This window comes from Triturus cristatus, chromosome 10 (assembly GCF_964204655.1).
Source record: "Triturus cristatus chromosome 10, aTriCri1.1, whole genome shotgun sequence".
NCBI lineage: Eukaryota > Metazoa > Chordata > Amphibia > Caudata > Salamandridae > Triturus > Triturus cristatus.
In genome coordinates, this window is record NC_140593.1 from 505,520,746 (window position 1) to 505,539,647 (window position 18,902).

Below are 18,902 nucleotides of genomic sequence, written 5' to 3' on the forward strand. Positions count from 1 at the left end.
AAAAGGCAGTGCATTTTATGCAAAAGTCCTACAATAGAGTCGCGGCGGCTGAAAACCCTGCACGTCTGCTCCTTGCAGTTCTTCCCAATGATCGCTTGCGCTCTTTTAGAAGAGGGGCGTCCTAACCACTGAGCCCCTCCCTGTTTTTGAATTTTCTGTCTGCTGCCTAGAGATTTATTATCAGTCGTCTCATATTTCAATGTCACTTTATACATTCAGGTCATTTTATGTTCTATATGATAATCCAATCACATGTTCGTGTGTCAAAAATAGTAATAAAATCGCAGTGTTTTGCGGATTTATGGAAATCCTTATTTTAAAACAGATTCTCAGATCAAACATGACATGGGGGGCAGGCCGGTGTGTGAATAAGTTATATACATATATTTCTTTGAGTCAATTTCGATTGCGCTCCTCAAAACAACTGAATATATCATTGTGCAGGAAACAATGCCTGTGTCTCCAGGGTGCTCTAGTTCGGTTCTTATAGCGTGTGAACAGCACAGGATTTTGGGGAAACCAATCTATATGCATATTAATCCAATTCAAATGCAAACCGGTTCTATCGCATTTGAAATTAGATGCCGTATGCAAATAACTAAGATGTGGAATTTCAATTTCTGGAGGCCCTGTTTGGTTTGCGGCACTTCGGGACCACAAAGCTGACTCCCTGTGTTGTATTGTTTTTAAATAATGCAGCATCCTGGAAAAGGGGCCTGTGACTAAGGCGGCGTCCATTCTTCCTGCGCGCTGCACTGTGTGTACCTACTTATTAACTTCGTATAGTTCAACATATACATTTTCTTTCAGTTTAACCATTTGGTTTTCCCTTCTGGGGGTCGCTCTCTTCAAATTCGTTTAAGTGTGTCTTCACTAGTGAATTTTACCAAGTGGACGATTCCAATTTCTGGATCGCCACAACACTATTTAGAGAAGAGTTGTGTTAGAAATTCTGTTAAAAATAAGGCGGCACATTCACCGGACTTGGGGGCATATTTACAATATTTTGGCGTAGGGGTGCACCGCACGCCTTCTAGCTGTGCTTCCCTAAGAAAAGGTCGGGAATACGGCATATCTACAAGATACGGCACAGTCCTGTACTTTTTGCCAGGGCACAAACTGCAGCCGAGCGCAAACGCAGGCACCCTTGCACCATGGTGTTGTTGGCATGATTGTTTTTGTGCAGGAAGGGACACATTCCTGCACAAAAGCAATCAAAAGAGGCGTGTTACTCATTCTATGTCTGCTGCAGAATGCAGAATATGTGGAAAAAGGAAAAAAACGAGAAGAAATGTAAACATATCTCCTTGTTTCGCCTGCTTTGGGAAGGCGTTAGTTTTGGTGCTGGCCCAGATTTCCGCTATGTTGTAAATCTGGGGCAGTGTAAAAAACCGTGGGTGTTGCGTGGGAACACCCACAGCAACACCCATCGAACGCCCCTTCCACGTAGAGTAGGGCATTGCCTTACTCCATATCAGTGGCGTAACAAAGCATAGGCCCCCTCAGACCCTGCAGTGTGGGGGGCCTGAGGTCCAGGGGGCCCCCTCAGCACAGTACTCTCGCCTGAGAGCATCTGAGTGAGTCCGGAGGGGGGCCTCTCCATGTACTTTGCAGGGGGGCCCCCTCAAGTTTCGTTACGCCACTGCTCCATATTTACAAGGCCATGAAAAGCCACGCAGGGTGGCTTTGTGTGGCCTTGTAAATATGGGCCGGCACACTGCGCCTCCAGAGCGTCAAAAAAGTGACGCTCCAGTGCAATAAAAGGGCCACAGGTGCATTGTAAATATGCCCCACAGAATATATAGACATGTGTTTAAGGAAACTTCCCTCGCTTAAGGATCGTCTCGGTCAGGATTCTAAAGGAATTCTGCCAATAATGATAGCGGATCAGTGGCTTCATGTAAAGTGACAGGGCCGTCATCACGGATGGTGAATAACATCTGTGAGGGGCTGTCAAAGAAATGGAGGTAGATTTTCTTGGAAAAGGTCAATTTAGTGTCCGTAACATGGTGTACAGAACCATCTTGCATTGTGGGAAACCGTGATATCAGGGTACCAATAAAGTGCCACCACCTTGGGGATACATTTCAAAAGCATACATTTGATGACAGAAAATCCACGAGGCTGCCACTTCATGGCAGTGCCTCCCTTGGCATATACAGCCACTGGGTTAGAGAAACTAACAGCTGGGTTAAAGGAGAACTCGAAATGTTGTAGATTTTCTACAAAACCTTGGTAGAGGGGACAAATGCGCCAACTATAGGGATGGAAAATCTGTCACCCTAATCAGACCTCATTCTAGATTTAGGCAAACGTGGCATTGAAATCACTATTTTGGTCACTCATTTTGCAAAGAAGCTTCCAATAGCTGCTAGTCCAGGTTTCTTGCACATCTGGTTCTCGCTGGAGAGAAAAGGGTGGCACTATACCGTGATTGCCTTTGTATCTCTAGCTGTAAAATTCAAAACCTCACCAGAGTGTTCCTTAAAAATCAAAACATCAACCATGGATATCATAATGTCATATTTAGAAAACAAAAAAAATACAACATGAAATTAACCCTTTTCACAAACAAATCAACAGTATAGGCAAAATGAACCAATACCACGCGGAACTGGCAATGTGTGTGACTTTTTCCCTTTAAAATTAATTCAGTGAGGACTTTTATCTATCTTATTGATAGCAATTGCAATTTGTACTACTTTTATATAATGTTCTATTGCCCATTTGACCTCTTGAGAGTCTGGTGCGAGGAATGGACAAATCATCATTACGATTCCATCTATTTTGGACTAATTAGTCTGGAATGCAGGATGCACACTCGCTTTTGCATCCAAATGTTTTAAGTGAATTGCATATATGAAATATTCTTGGCTAGGCCAAGCAGAAGAGAGGTCACAGACTTTGGGTGGTGTAACTAAGCTCCCACACAATTCGGCTACACATTAAAAATGTATTCTTCCCTTAAGAGAATCTCTTTTGGTAGCCAAGCCAAGTAAAAGCACTACTCATTAAAGATATATAAGGGGTATGTGAGGTGTCCACACTTGAAGTAACCACATACTTAAGAGATAAAGCACTTAGACGTCCGAAACCACGTTTAATAAAAAAAGAGTAGTAACGTATTGAACAGAAGCCACAAAAACAGAAAAATGGTAAGTACAGGGCATATGATAAAAATATGTTCAAACATTGCCCTAGGAAATAATTGGATCAGCATTGCCCATTTAAGTCAGTGGGAAGGCAAAAAAGTCAACAAGTGACTAAAAGACTATTTAGGTGTTGGTGGCATGGCAAACTTCTGTCACCAAAGGAGGGCCTGAGAATGACCCCCAAAATGGTGGTTAATTTTCAGGACATACACAAAAAAATAGGAATTACGCACTGGGAGATTTCTGAAAGCGGCTGTGGGGACATTTTGAAAAGGGTGTGTGTAAGAGCCATGGTTTCAGAGGCGATGCTGCACAGGATTATACATGGCATACAACTGACCACCCTAAATTTGGCTGGTCATCCGATCCATTTTATATCAGCTCCACTTTGGAAATAGGTCGGCTGTGTCCCTCTAAATCTGTTGGAAGAGTCCCGAAGTGGACTGATCGAAATGTGCCTTTTTCAGTGACTGTCCAATTACTTCCCTAATTTAAATTAGCCCATTTCTCCCTTTGTGAGACACTTACCAGGACCCAGGGCTTAGGTGGGGCCAACATATAAGTGAATATAATAAGACAAGGTTAAGGATTTTGTCCAAACTTTGAAAGTGTCATATACACTGAGAAGGGGCCTTTGATGAAGAGACAAAATCATGGATACTAAAAGTCCAACAGAGAGTAGGAACTCATCAACAGCCAATACAGAAATGTTAATACATTCCCTTAGATGGTTCTCTTCTGTGGTTTGTCCAGAGCCTGTACTTGCTTAGAAAAGGTACCAAAAGAGTGTCAGTTAATAGGTCTCTAGGAGCTTGGACTGGAGTCATAAAGGCTCTTGATAGACATACATTATGGGCTTGAACTTTCTCTGAGTAGGACAAGCTACTTCTTCCATCCCAGTAGGTTGCACATAGGAATGGCGGGATCACCCCTGTCTTCCAAAGACCCTCTGCTAAAGCTAAAATATTTTACAGGAAGTAGAATGCCTCCTTAGCAGTCGCATAGCAGTAGTTGTAGTACTCGCTAAATGCTTCTTTGAAGAAGTTCAAAACTTTAGAAAACTCAGGCTTCTTGGGTATACCATCTGTGAGATCATCGAAAACTGTTCAGCCGGTCAAATAGTCCTTCTTCCCAACCTCCATAAATGTCAGTACTGCAGAGACTCTTCTGGTAAAATGCAGTCTTATCCAGCTACAGGACCAGATAGCTTTCAGACAACAACTTCCAGGCTTGAGCATCTTCTGCTCCAAATAGCTGGCTCCACATTCTATAGTAGACAAAGGACTTTCCTAGGATTGGTAGTCAACTTTATTTATCTGAGTATTCATGTATTTATTTGCTTTAGGGAATGCTTGTGCCCAAGCGTCGTAAATGGGGAGACAAGCTTCTCTAGTCTTGGTAGCAAATCCAGAGAGTCAGGTGGAAGGAAGGACTAAACATAGTGCCCTTCAGCAGGTACCGAGGAAACTGCTCTTCTGTTTCCAAGGCTTAAACGGAGTTACGGGTTCCAGGTGGCAATTTTAAAAGGCAAAGCTACCATATAATTGGAGGGCACTCATAAACAAAATCAATTCTTAGCTCTCATGATGATGAGCCACATCCTCTATCACTAAAGTATGATGTCTGTAAAAGTTTGCAAATGTTGACATCAGGTCACAGAACATCCATTACCTACATTGTTTCTCTTCCAAGATAGAAACTGAAATCTCCCTCCTACCGAGCTTCCTTTCTTCTGACACATCAACAGCAGACCTCGCCACCAACACTCAGGGGATCAACAGGATGCACGTGGGTCTATCAGGCCTTAAAGCCACATTCCTTGTTGTCAGAAGAATCCTGTGAGCAGGAAGGCAGATGTTTCCCAAAGAACGGAATCTGCATTTTATCATTAGATTTTCCATCCTAATACTAGTTTGCCTTTGTGTATTCATGCAGTGGTTGGATAAGTATAACAACTTGCGCCTCTTCAAACAATGGACCTGATTTAAAGTTTGGTGAGCAGTTTAGTCCATCATAACTGTGACAAATATCCCATTCGCTGTATGACAAGTGCCACTGGATATAATTCATTCGTAATATGGCGGACGGGATATCCCTCACTGTTTCTGACGGAGTAACCCATGCACCATACTCTAAATCAAGCCCTTTATTTCTAAATAAGTTATTTACATTTAGTTGTGGCATTTGGGTGTTTTATTCCTAAATCCCCACTGCTTCAAAAAATCAAGATAAAGCTTGTTGCTTCTACCTTACAAAAACTAGAATTTAATAGAACATTAGTTCAGTAACTGCTGAGTTGTGTCAGTAGTTTGCAGCTCATTGTAACTGCCAAAGTCACACAGTGACAGCGCTAGTCTATAATAAAATACTTACACTTGCCACAAACCTCATACACATGAACAAAACTGGGATGACCCCCCTAGATGACTGTCAATTTAAAGCGCAGTGGGTATTAATAATTCACATCTCCCAGTGACTGGCTAATGTCAGGTCAGTCCCATGTTAACATAGAGGGGGAAGTCATGCTATCTTGATTGAGTATATGGCCTCTGGACCCTATTCAACAGGCCTCAGAGGTTTTAAAAGAAAGGGTTTATCGTGGATTTCTTGTAATATGGCTCATCTTTTCAGGACATGAAATACCATTATGTGTTTCCCTCTTATACTGGATTGTCACAATTGAGGATTCTGACCTGGCATCATTTGGTATCAAAGACACAGGCATCAAGGTGGCAATAAATCATGTTTTCCTTACATGGAAACTACTATAATCAGTACAAAAGAGAAATAAGAACTGCTTCACCCCCCTAAATAGCCACCAGTTCTCTGTTCTCCACATCCTCAGAATTTGTAAGGATCTTGTATAAACAGCCCCAATTATACTGGTAGAAGCTATATAATTGTTTACAAGTTATTTGTTCTCCATGTGCCATGCTCCTCTTTCAAACTCTGCCTCACTAGTTTCAAAAATAAGAGAGAGGAAGAAAGACAATGCATCTCTCCTGCACACCCCAGATTGATGTACTCCCTGTGTTTCCTAAGCATGTCACCCCTCAGTTTAAACAGCAGTCATATGTGTATAACATCATGACTGTAGCTAGATCAAGTATGTTCGCAAATTGTTAGCATGACAAAAATCTGTGATGTACACAGAGTGCCACAATATTACTAAGCATGGAACTTAATTTCAGATGTGTTTAAGATGCTTTCATTTGCAACTATTGGTCACATAATACCAAACAGGGAATATTCAGAGCATTGTGACTGTTTAGGCTGGATAAGGCTTTAGTGAAATGATGTCACAGACTAGCACAGCTTCATGTAATCAGTACTTTTAAGTTGTATCTAGTGTTTGGTGCTAATGAGTGGTGGCCTTTATGACTGCTTTTTTTATCTCAGGAAAAGTGATGCATTATTGAAAACCACAGAAACTGGACATGCACTGAAGAAATGGGCATGACTTCCTGCCATTGTTACAATGATTACAGTAAGACACACTCAGATGGGAAATTCAGGACTTGTGTATATTTGGGTACTGGTGTTTTAAAATACAAACCCACCTAGAGAGCAGAGGACCTGCTGGCTTTCCTGACAAGAATATGTTCACCATAAGTCACTAATAGTTTGGAACTATACCTAAGCTCCATATCTCTGAAAATGAAGAACATAGTATGCCTCAGAGCAAGACACAATAACTAGTCAAGAGTGTAACTACCATTGGTGCAGCAGGTGCAATGGCACCAGGGCCCGGAGCTCTGAGGAGCACACTGAGCCCTAATAGTTGCTGTATTTATTCCCCCCCAGCAACAGTCAAAGAGGCTATTTTCCTTGCTTGCACCCTGGCCCATGGCATCCTTGCTACACTACTGTACCTCGTCCTAAACCAGATTCACATGCGGCTTAAGAAAGAGCAGAGACTTTGCCTGTTGATAGAAATGATTTTGTTCGCTAAGGCCTGGTTCTGAAGCAGAAAGAATACAAGTGAGTCAGACAGTCAACAAACACATGTGCCAGTTAATCTTTTAGGAAACAAATGTATGCTCAAACAAAGCCTTTTTCTGAAATGATGAATTTACCATAATTGCTATGGCAGTGTTTAGATATTATTGATTTTGTGGTTAGTTAACATGGCTTAATATCAGAATTTGTTGTGTATGCAACAATGTTATCTGTACTTGGATATCTGCCACTACCACCAAGAAATATGGCACCTTACTAAGTAAGACTGTGCCTATGTACTCTGCAGAGACACTCCTTTTCCATTTTTAAAATGTATTATTTTGCCGGATCCAGCTCAATTCAATCCAAACCCTTTCCTGTTTTCTCTCTGCACCAGTGCCCTGAGCAACACTGTTGCCTTTAGTTTTTCTACAATCTGTTTATACCTAAATTATCTTTTCACACTTGCAAGAGCAAGTGATCAACTAATTCCCAATAATCCGGCACTTAAATGCACTGTACTGCTGTATGTTTAGTTTAGTTTAATAAATTAGCACAGTTAATTAAAACCATTGCAATAAAATGTCATCATAGCACTGTTACCACGTTAAAAACAAAACAAAGCAAACCATCACATTTTAATTCATACACATATTACTGACGAAGCAGTCTTGTAGTTACTGTTGTAATCACGTTACAGGTTTCAAAAACCATGGATACAGTGATTTGGTACAGAGACGCTAGGGCAAAGTGCAAAAATAGTCTGTGATAAGTTTTTGGGGAGGAGGCGCTGGTAGGGCGGGGGCAGGAGAGGGAGAAAGCAGATTGTCCAAGAGTCTCACATATTTTCCGGACCTTGCAAGCACTTGAATATCTGGGGAAGTAAAGTAGAGAGCAGATGCCTCCCAACATGTACTGATGCCCCTTTAGAAATATAAGGGTTTTAAAAGAAGTCTTCTGGGAGCATCAAGAGCGGGACAACAGCACAGAAGATGCAGCCATGATTCAGACCTGTAATTGCACAGTCTGCAAGCCCCCTCCTCACTAGTTGGAGCCCTTCGGTTGAAGGCAGTGGAGCGCAAATCTAGGAGACGCATGAACATTATATTTTTGCAGACCACTGCGTTCAGACTATCCAGAAGGTAAGGTTGAGGTATCCCAGGGAGGTATGAGTCGTTCAAGGGGAGCAGGATAATTGTGAATTCTAGGGCCCAAATGTCCATCTGGTAGGAAATTTGTCTGACCTGCTTGTTGATAACCCTTTTCCAGACTGTGTAAGGAATAGAGTCTGCAGTTAGTAATGTCTCGTCAATATGAAGCGTGCTTATGGCTTTTACAATTTGACAGTTCCATGGGTTCCCGGCGCTGGCAAGTGTTTCTTTTAACCGGGCCTTTAAGCCTGTTATCTGTGGCTTTTAGTGCCCTTATGTTGTACTTCAGGGTGTCGGCCTCACAGAAAATCGATTGTCTTTGAAGGCCCAGCTCCAGTCGTAGTCTTGCCCTGTGGATGTAATTCGGGAGACAGAAGATTTTTTTTATAAATGGTAACCTGGGCGTGGTCAAGACTGGCTGAGAATGTGCCAGGAAAGGCCTGGTGCCCGTAACTTAGGGTAGGAAGAAGGGTAGCTTTAATCACCCTCAGAATGGGTTCGGTAGAAGGACTACTCAGGGACTGGTTGAGTCGAGTCAGGCTGTATGTTGTTGCTCCAGCTCTCTTTTTCAAGGCAGCCAAGTGGACTGATGGTCTGGAAGACTCGCTAATCCAGACCCCCAGGTAGTTCTATTTTGATGTTGCTTTAATCCTTGCGGGCCCAATGTTCCACGTTAAACTTTTATTTTTCTTGCAATGGCTGAAAATCAAGACCTTGGTCTTATCCTGGTTAATTTTAAGAGCATTAGCTGTGTTGCATTTGGGGAGCGTGCACAAGGCTCTTTGGAGGCCAGACTTTGCCTGGTCCATTATAACAATATCATCTGCGTATTGCAGAATGTGCAGGTTCGTTTTTGCGAGGCCCAGTTTTAGCGGAAGGAGACTACTTTTCTCCAGGAATCTCCTCAGGTCGGCGGTGTAGAGGTTGAACAAGAGGGGAGCAAGAACACATTCTTGCTTTAGGCCGTCTGAAGTTGGAATTTTTGCAGAGACTGTCGTTGGGCCAGTTCTGACTCATACCCATGTGTTCTTATGCAACAAGATAAGGGCTCCGAGCAGGCTCTGTGGAATCCCCCACTTGTCCAATTTCCTCCATAAAGTGTTACGGGACACTTTATCGAAGGCAGCGCTGTAGTCTATAAAGCAGCAATAGAGGGGGAGTTGATTTTTTTGCGCTGCTTGTTGACTCAGAATGGATAGGGCGGTGATGTTGTCCATTGTGGCGGTAGAAGATCGGAACCCAGTTTGAAAGTATGGTAAAATGTTATTTTCCGCTACCCATTTTTCTAGCAACCTGAGAAGACACCGAGCATATACCTTAGCCTCAAGATCTAATAGAGCAATCAGTCTGTAATTAGCTGGAAGGGAGGGATCTCCTTTCTTGAAAATTGGGCATAAGATCAAACCTTTCCATGAGTCTGGTATCCGATGGGTCGTAAACGCGTAGTTGTATAAGGGAGCTAATAGCTTAGCACAATCTTCCAGCGCACATTTGAATACAGCAGATGTAAGGCCGTTGGGCACAAGAGCACCATCGATCTTCATGGATTTCAGAGACTTGCAGATCTGGGCCGGGGTAGTCAGCTCATGGGTTTCCATCCACGTAGTATCGGCAGGATCTCTAATTTCGACCTCAGCGAGGTCCAGGGTATCACAGCAGTATTGTTGAGTCACATACTGAGACTAGACTTCTTCACGAACCGCATTCCCCCTGCTCTTGTTGGAGGAACGAAGGTTGTTTATATGTTTCCAAAAGTGGGTCAGGTTTTGTTTCTTTAACAGGGCAAATATGTTTAGACAGTCGTTCTGTTCTTTTTGTTTCTTAGCTTACCATGTTGATTTTTTATAGGCGTTATGTAGTAAGGCCATATTATTAGCAGAAAGCTCTGTACCTTTCGATTTATGCAGGTGCACAGCCTTCCTTAGGGCTCTTTTTTGGGTGACTGAGACCGGATCGAAAATCCGCTGCAGCAGAGGCCTGGGGAGTCTGTGATGAACTTCAGGGCCTATTAGAAGGTCTCGTAATTTAGCAATGACCTTGCCTTAGCGCCTGAATTCCTAACGCCCATCTTTGCATCTCTAATGAGATGCAAAGTGGGTGTTCCTCGCCAGGATAACGGGAGAAATGTCGCTAAGCGACATTTCTCCTATTATCAAGCCTCATGCAAAGCAGCATAGCGACAAGAAAAGTAGCGATAACCTATGTTATCGCTACTTTCCTTACGCCTGCTTCGAAACTGACTTAGCCATGATATCCTATGTAAGGTGGATATCATCGCTAAGTATGTGAGGCCCTATCAGCAAGCTATCGCCAAACTTCGTGGGATTATCGCTGGGTTTCCAGCGATAATCTCCCGTTAGGCAGTTAACACTAGGATTTTTATCGCTTTTGAGATAAGCGTTGCTAATAGCACGCTATCTCAGCGATAAAAATCCACACTAGCCGGCGATAATCATCCTAGCGCTAAGTACGCTTAGTGATAATTATTGCCGTTTGTTACTGATATGCCCCTTAGCCTGGAGCCCAAGTAAGACAATATTGAAGCCAAAGTTTGAATTAAGTCGATCTGTAGTTCCCTTTTCTGGGATTGCCATAACAGGGCTGTTGCAATAGAGTCTTGTTTTATGTGAAGGGACGTCAACGAGATCGAGAAAGGACTTGTGGGCCCCGAGGGCGTAGGCGGGTCCTTGTCTTCTTGCACAGTGCTGAAAGAATTGTGATGAGAACTGAAGCCCGGTGTGTGTGCGCTAGGGAAGCATCGATTCGGGCTTCTAGCGAGGCCAGGAACTGATCGGATAGGTTTTTAGATGAAAAGGGTCTTTCATGCGTTGGGCTCTTTCTTGGTGATAAGGAGTCAGTGGGTTCAATTTAATGTGCACCCGGGCTGCAGTGCCGGGTGGACTTGGGTGATTAATAAGCTGCTGCCGGTTCATCACTGCCTTCTTGAAAGTTTAAAGGGGCGGATGAGCTGCCTTCATGAACTTGAGCTTGAACTTGTAATTTAGCTGCAGTAATTATTTTAGAGTCTGAAACAGAGTTTGGTACAGAAGGGCTTCCAGTGCCGGTGGAGTGGGCTCTTAGTGAGTCAATGGAAGTGTCCTGGATCGTAATGACATCCTCCTGGAAAGGCCTGTGCAGCTGAAGATTCTCGAGTGAGACCTGGGCCTCAGGTGAGCACAAACGAGAAGCCTCAGAAAATGATCCTTTCATATGGCCGGAGCTGTGGGAGGAAGGCTGATTGTAGTCCTGGGCTTCTGGATCTCACTGCGATGTCGTGGTAGAGGTAGGGCCAGTTTAAGAAGAGGCCTTACTAAAAAAACTCACGGATTCGCACTTGTGACAGGTGGCCTCCTGGGAATGATAATTTATCTCGCAGTAACGGCGACTGTTGTGGAGCCCCCCAGGGTGAGACCCAGGCGGTGTCAACTCAAAGGGCGGTACCTTTTCTCCGGGGGAGTTTCCTTAGTGGCATTGTGACTTGCCCCTCCATAAGGTACCCGGGAGATACTGCTTGCAGTTTTGCAGCTTGGGGCTTGCCACGGCGCAGTTTCCCTGTCAGGGAACTCCTCAGCACTCTCAGCACTTTGTCCGCTGTCCTCTGATTACTGACGCCAGTAAAGGTGACATACTAACTGTAGTTGTAAGCGGACTGTGGGTATGACTGTGGGTATGACTCGATGGTGGAAGGCACAGGCAAGCGAATCCACCAGGTCAGGCCCCCGCAATTCCGGTCGGGGGCTCTCACTTACCAGCCACCTGTGGCGCTTGTAGCGCTTGCAAGGCCTTCCTTCCCCCTCTTTGCTGGTGGATGAGCTGGGCTGAGCTGGCCCTCGGTACACTCTCTTGCGTTCACTGGCCTCTCTGGCCTCCTTGCTGCCAAATGGCCTTCACATGGACGCAGGCTGGTGCCGGTAGCTGTGGCTGTGCCAGTTGCGGTACGTTCGCGGGGTTTGACAGTCCAGCGGTGTGGGGGAGACCAGCCATGGAGGGGGTTCAAAGGCGATGGAGGGCAGCCTCGTCCCCAGATGCCTGGCACCCAACTGGGCATCGCTCATGTGCTGAGGGGGGATAGCGGCATGGCAGAGCTCTTTCCCCCAACTCCACACAACTCTGCCCTGCTCACCGCCTGTTACTTGTGTAACTCAGCTTCGCTGTTGGCAGATGCCAAACGCGGACCAGATTGTCAGTCCGAGGGTCAGGGCTTGTTGCTCGTTGCTCGTTGCGGCCGTGCGGCCTGTACGGGAATGTATCTAATAATTATAATAAAATCCCTTGGCTTGGTTGGCTGGTTTTCCCCCCTCTGATTTTGTCCAGTCCGAGTCTGCCTCGGGTCGTCCTTGAGTGCAGCAGGAGCGGGAGAGCGGCTCTGGTCCCCCGCTCCACACTGCTCACTTGACACAATGTGTGGGGAAGGAAGAGTGAGCGAGCCGAGGGAACTGGGAGCGGGGGAGCAAAAGAGAACTGCCACCGCGCCAACCTGCTCGGCTTGACCCGGCTCAACCCCCTCAGCTCGACCCTCCACTTGGACTGCACAGGCTGCTGACTGCGCGGGACTCCTCCTCCTCCTCACAGGTAAGAGCAATCACCAACAATGTACTGTACTGCTGTATGATGGACACAGTAAAATGGATCAAGCTATACTACTAAGGGCTGATTGTGAGTGGCCCATTAAATTGCAATCCCTGCGCAACCACCTATTTGCATAGACACTACAATTGTAAGTGGTGCAATTTGTATCTCTCCCAGTAAATATCGGACGCAATAAAGTCTGTACTCTTAAGTAAAGTTCAGCAGGGCTAACATGCCAGAATTTACACAATGAAAAAAACATGGAAAAAGCAGGGGTCAGCAGATTTTGATGTGATAACCCCATTTTCTGGGCCAAAATCAGTATGGACAAAAATATCACACCAGATACTCAGCGCCATAATGATCCCATTCAACCCGGTGCTTTCATAGTAAGGCCCTGTGTGACAGGGATACCCACAGGATGAGCTGGAGAATAAACTAGAATGCAAATGTACTAATATTGACTTTTTATTACTCGGCAATTAAAAATATTCCCAGTTTCACCTCATTCCCACTGGACAACATGTTGCCTCTACCCAGGGACAGTAACAACAGGATCCAATTCATCAGTCAGCCATCTCTGTCTGTTACTATCTTTTCAATGTCTGCAAGATCCATTGCTACACCACACTCCACTCAGTAAAAGCCATGGTCATCACCTTAATACTTATGAAACTGAACAACTCCAAAAGCCTCCTCATTAGTCTCACATACCTCCCTACTTTCCCTTTTAAAAGTACTCACTTTAAGTATCTCACCATGTCTACCTTCCATAGACACTCCCCTATTTTGGCCTGAGCTCTAGCTAGAACATCAGGGTCCTATACAAGTTCCTAGCATTGTGTTCAAGTACATATTTGCTCCCTAAGTAACTCAAGGTGGTTCCCTCCACACTCCCAGGCTTCGCCTCTACACCACACAACAATCTCGAAACTAATGCTGCGCAAATGTCAGATTCATGTTCTTTATCCTCCTGGAAAATATGTTGGAATACTCTACCCATGGACCTTTTGGCAAACTACCCTCTGCACACTTTTGAAACAGTCTCAGGGATCGCCCCTTCTTCCTGAACTTCCACAGCACCTTTATCGACCATCGCGCTCTGCAGCATTGATACGGACTACACCATGAGCTGCAACTGGATCACAATGTACATATTGTTATGTCAGTTACTGTTACATTGACTTGTCCCCTTTTGCCTGCCTCACCACTATCATATTAAAAAAAGTCTGAAAACTATGGGCTAAATGTAGAGTTTGGTAGATGGGTTACTCTGTCACGTTTTTGATGGTTATCCCTTCCACCTTATTACAAGTTCATTACATCATACAGCACTTGTAATCAAGCAAACATGACGTCTGTCACGTTTGTGAAGCAATAACCGGGCCACCAAACCCTGCATCATAGTCAGCTTTAATGCTGGTGATGCCCATAGCAACAATTAATTGCAGCCCTCCCATTGACCTCCTTCTCCACGAATCCCCTCAGTATCACCCTCCAAAAGCTCCCCTCGTCTTTCCATACCCCTCTCTCACATAATAGGAATGTACTTCTAACCAAACAAACCCTTATTAGCAACATATGATAATAAAAGACGGGGGGAAAAATACAAAGGCTTTTAGCCTATACCGTGCAGTTAGAATTCAACTCTTTGATAACAGTTCATTGGTCACTGTGCTATAGTAGGATTGTAACTTATGAACTGCAAGTAACAAAATGATCTCTGTGACAAAAGCAGTAACCTACTGAGCTATCCACATAAAATACACTTCTGTGATCTGCATGGTACATGTTCTGTACTGCAGGCACACTAGCCCTCTGCGCTACTAAATGATGAGTCAAAACTCCCACTAGACAAAACTCTGATCTCTCTCCAGCAGGGACATTAATTACTAGAGTTATCTTGACATTTGTATTGCTGCCTGAAAACTGCTGGACACACAAGGAACTCTGTAGCAGGTGCTTTTAAGCCCACAAGTTGTTTCTACACACATCGCCCAATCCCGAGCTCAGCACTAGCTGCGACTGCACCGGTTGCACCACCCTAAATTCGACACTGCTCCAAATCATGCCTTATGTTCTGAGATACTTTTGTCTTACAATAAATCCACTATATGTTGGAAACAGGGAATAAAATATGTTGATAGGTTGTTTGGGGGACAGAAGGCATATATCATCCAAGACGTTTTTATAAACATTTTTGTTCATTGTTATCCTTTAATTTCTCTTCATTAAAATTATTTAGCATTTCAACCGTGTTTTCCATTTTAAAAACCTATTTTGCCATGAACCACAAAACAGCCTAATGGTTATGGAACCATCTTTGGCTAAATTTTCTGCAGTTGCTTTGAAATTAAGATCTAGGCAGCAAGACCCTGTCAGGGAATTAGACTGTTCAACAATACTCAAAAAAAGTTGCCAAGTTTCGCATAGAGCAATGCTGGTTTGAATGGCGGCTGTGAACTAGATTTTAGTGGACTAGAAGCAAAATAAATTATTTTTTTATAATGAAGGAGATCAAGGGTCACAGCAGGGTTGACCGGTTACCGTGAAGTACGCTCTCCAACTAGAGAAGAAGTCGGTAATGGGTAACTACGTTTTACCTGAGTTAATGTGAGGGAACGAAATTGTTTCTGGCCATAGCTCCGGCAGCCTACTCTTATGATAACTGTGTGCATGGGATAGTGAGGTTGAGGTTGCAAAGCCACCTGAATGCTGCTGGACACAAGAGAGCACAGGCAAGTTGTGTGTGAATGAAGGAAAGCCTGGGTTTGGTTCCTGGTAGATGCTCTTCTATGCTATTCCTGTGCAGATGCGAGTGGATCTGCGAGTGGGCATAGTTGTACATGGAAGCCCAGGCCACTTGGGCAGCTTTTGGTTGAAGGCACTTGGCCTAGACGTTAGGACCAGATAACTCCTTTGCTGCAGTAAACACAGTATCGCTCCCGAGCAAGGGACAAATTAACATTCAGAATTCAGCCATATCAAATTATCAGTTCAATAAAGTTTCCAGATTCAAAGTGTTCTTGAATAGTTATCTTCTTTATTTCTTTATTTCCTTTGTTCTTGTCACAATTGTAGATGTTTTATACATTAGTTCTTGGTGGTGAGTTTGTATTGATGACATCACCAAATTTAGCCAATAGCCGACACATGTTTCGTCTCAGGGAAAATCACCCGACAACTTCCTCAGGGCAAGCACTGTGTGTGTCCCCATAAAACATGGGTCTAAAAAATATAATTTGTATGCGGTACGAAAAGTCACTTACTTTTGAACTGACGATGCCGGCAGGAGTATTCTCCGCTATTTGAACTAATTCTATCTACATCTATCTGGACCAGATTATAAGTCCGCTCGAGATATTTATTAGCAAAATACATCAGATTGCTGAAGGATACGTACCGCATATGAATTATATTTTTTAGACCCATGTTTTATGGGACCGCACACAGGCCTTACCTAGAATGTGGTGAACTTGCTTGCAGAAATGTGTGCTTGCCCTGAGGAAGTCGTCGGGTGATTTTCCCCGAGACGAAACACGTGTCGGCTATTGGCTACATTTGGTGATGTCATCAATACCAACTCACCACCAAGTACTAATGTATAAAACATCTACATTTGTGACAAGAACAAAAGAAACAAAGAAATAAAGAAGATAACTATTTGAGAACACTTTGAATCTGGAAACTTTATTGGACAGATAATTTGATATGGCTGAATTCTGAATGTTAATTTGTCCCTTGTTCGGGAGCGATACTGTGTTTACTGCTTATCCACTGCGTACGTTTTGTCACAGAGGATTATTGGGATGTGGGTGGCCTTTCTCTTTTGTTCCCTGGAGCAACTTTTGATGATATTTGATCCTACTGCTACTCAGATATTGGTTTTGCGCAAAGTTTAACCTAGCCACGCTTCTAGGTTTACAACTCCTTTGGTGCAGTCTATGGTTTAGATACATATGGTTGGTCCCCTTCTGTAATGGTAAAGGCAATCTAAGAGTGATGGGCTGCACGGGAGAGGAGGAACCGCACAGGTAGTTACGCAGTATAGGCTCATCTCTGCAGTCCAAATCCTACTCGCTGAACACAAGATACGTGTGTGCTACATAGGCTGCCCGAGCCTCGATGTGGTCTGGTGGTGCCGAGAAGACTGAGAGGATGCAATGGGCAGGGCAGGTGGATGAGTGGAAGGGAAGTGAGGAAATGGGAAAATAGAAGAGAACCAGAAGGGAATCAATGGGAGGGGGTGAGAGGACGAGGAGGGGAGTGCACTCCAAAGTAAATGAGAGGGTTCTGCTGACACCGAAAAGCACCAGCCAGTACAGAAAGAGAAAAAAGGCAATGTGCCATGTTTTGTAAAATTTGATATCTGGAATATAAGAATTGGGAACCATAATTGCTACATCCAAAAGACAGAATTAAAATCTAGAATCCAAACAGTTTGACAGAATTTATGTTTCGGAAACAGTATGTTACTTGATCTATTTGAGTGATGTTTTTGTCCAACGTAAAATTCTCAAAATTGACATGGATTGCTATTAGATTCCAAATCCAAATTCTAAAAGAATGACAGTAAAAATGCTCTAGCTGTGATGCAGGAACCGTGGTAAAGCAGTATTGGACACCGGTTATAGCAATGCACGGATCCTAGTGGTCAGAAACCCCTCAGGAGAAATGAGTTGAAACCTAAAGGAAGATACTTCGAGGTCAGTTCATAGGATTCTTATGAGAATGTGTTTGCCGCTGAGACCCTCTCAAGCTGCTGGTCATGTCTATGTAAATTACACGTAAAATATATAGTTTTACTCAAAAGATAATTTCACAGTTTTTCCTCAACAGTATAGAAAATTATTATAACTTAAATTAAACCCTTCTTTAAATATTCAAATCAATTCACATCTAAGCTCTAAAGGAAACATTTAGAATTCTACACAAAATCAGTGGAGCAGTAGCCCTATTTGGTAACAACTTTACTCCCATCACCCCTGGATTTTTTTTTTTTTTTTTACCCCACTTTACCACATTTTTCTGTAAGTAATTACCCTCAGCCTTTTGCTGTTTATCAGCAGTCAAGTTATTTTCGTTATTTAATGCCGAATTACCACATTGATGCACATGTGTGGTATGGGTATTGAACGCTGTTTCCAGTGTGCAACTGTGGGAATATTCAGGTTTCTGCAGGAGTCGCAGCAGTCTGCAAGTGAGTTTCATGCTCAGGACTGGGACCAGAGTGTGTAACATGAGTCTCTCTGGGTGTTAGACATGCAAGCAGGGTCACTGTGTGCCAGGTCATTAAGTGAAGGGGGTTAAACTGAGGGCAAGCATGGGACTTATTTTTGTTAGTGTCTTCATTTGTGAGGCAAGGCTGTCGGGTGACTTTCAGAAATGGCGAAGCCAGGTTAAATTGGGAAGTGCTGTGAGAAGGGAGAGGCGGGGGCTTTTTGCATATGGTGTTCCCCCAACAGGCACACACCTAGGTATTTACATATGAGAGAATATCACTGAAAATGTCCACCACTATCACAACATTGCAGAGGAATGCCTGTTTCATACATCACTGTAGTCGATTAACATTTACAAACTGGAGCAACAAAAACGAGTCTTCACCTGGGCATATTTTCAGAAAACCAAAAGGTTTGAAAAGTCATTAATTCGGAATTGCATAGTAATTAATTGTTTGCTCCTCAAATATTTAGCTGCTAAAATCTGACTAATGTGTTTGGGGAAGTCCATGGGCATTTCATATTCTTTTTTTATTTCAGAAGTATACTGTGGAAACAAATCCCTATGCTTCTGTATCTAACTGGAGTACTAATATTCTTATGGAAATAATTCGGAAGTGTTTACCAAACCCCATGGTGTCTCTCACTCGAGAGCTATTAACAGAAGAGTCTGCACATTCACTTAAGGCTGCACAGCTATGATGTCCCATCAGTCTGGCTTGTATGGTCAGTCATCAAGAGCAGTAGGCTCAGAAGCGGAGTCTGCAGAGGATCACACAATGCAAAGTACAACTAAGAGGTAGCACAGAGGGATGCCCAGAGTGATGGCAAATGTAAGTAGTGGTCCCCTAAGTCTGCGAATGCTGAAG

At 43.7% G+C, this 18,902-nt stretch overlaps 1 protein-coding gene across 5 annotated transcripts in view; it reads right to left on the reverse strand.

The window, feature by feature from the left end:
* The window catches only part of DNAJB6 (DnaJ heat shock protein family (Hsp40) member B6), a 387,002-nt gene that overhangs the window by 8,047 nt on the left and 360,053 nt on the right, over window positions 1-18,902 (reverse strand). The gene's annotated exons all lie outside the window — the stretch shown is intronic.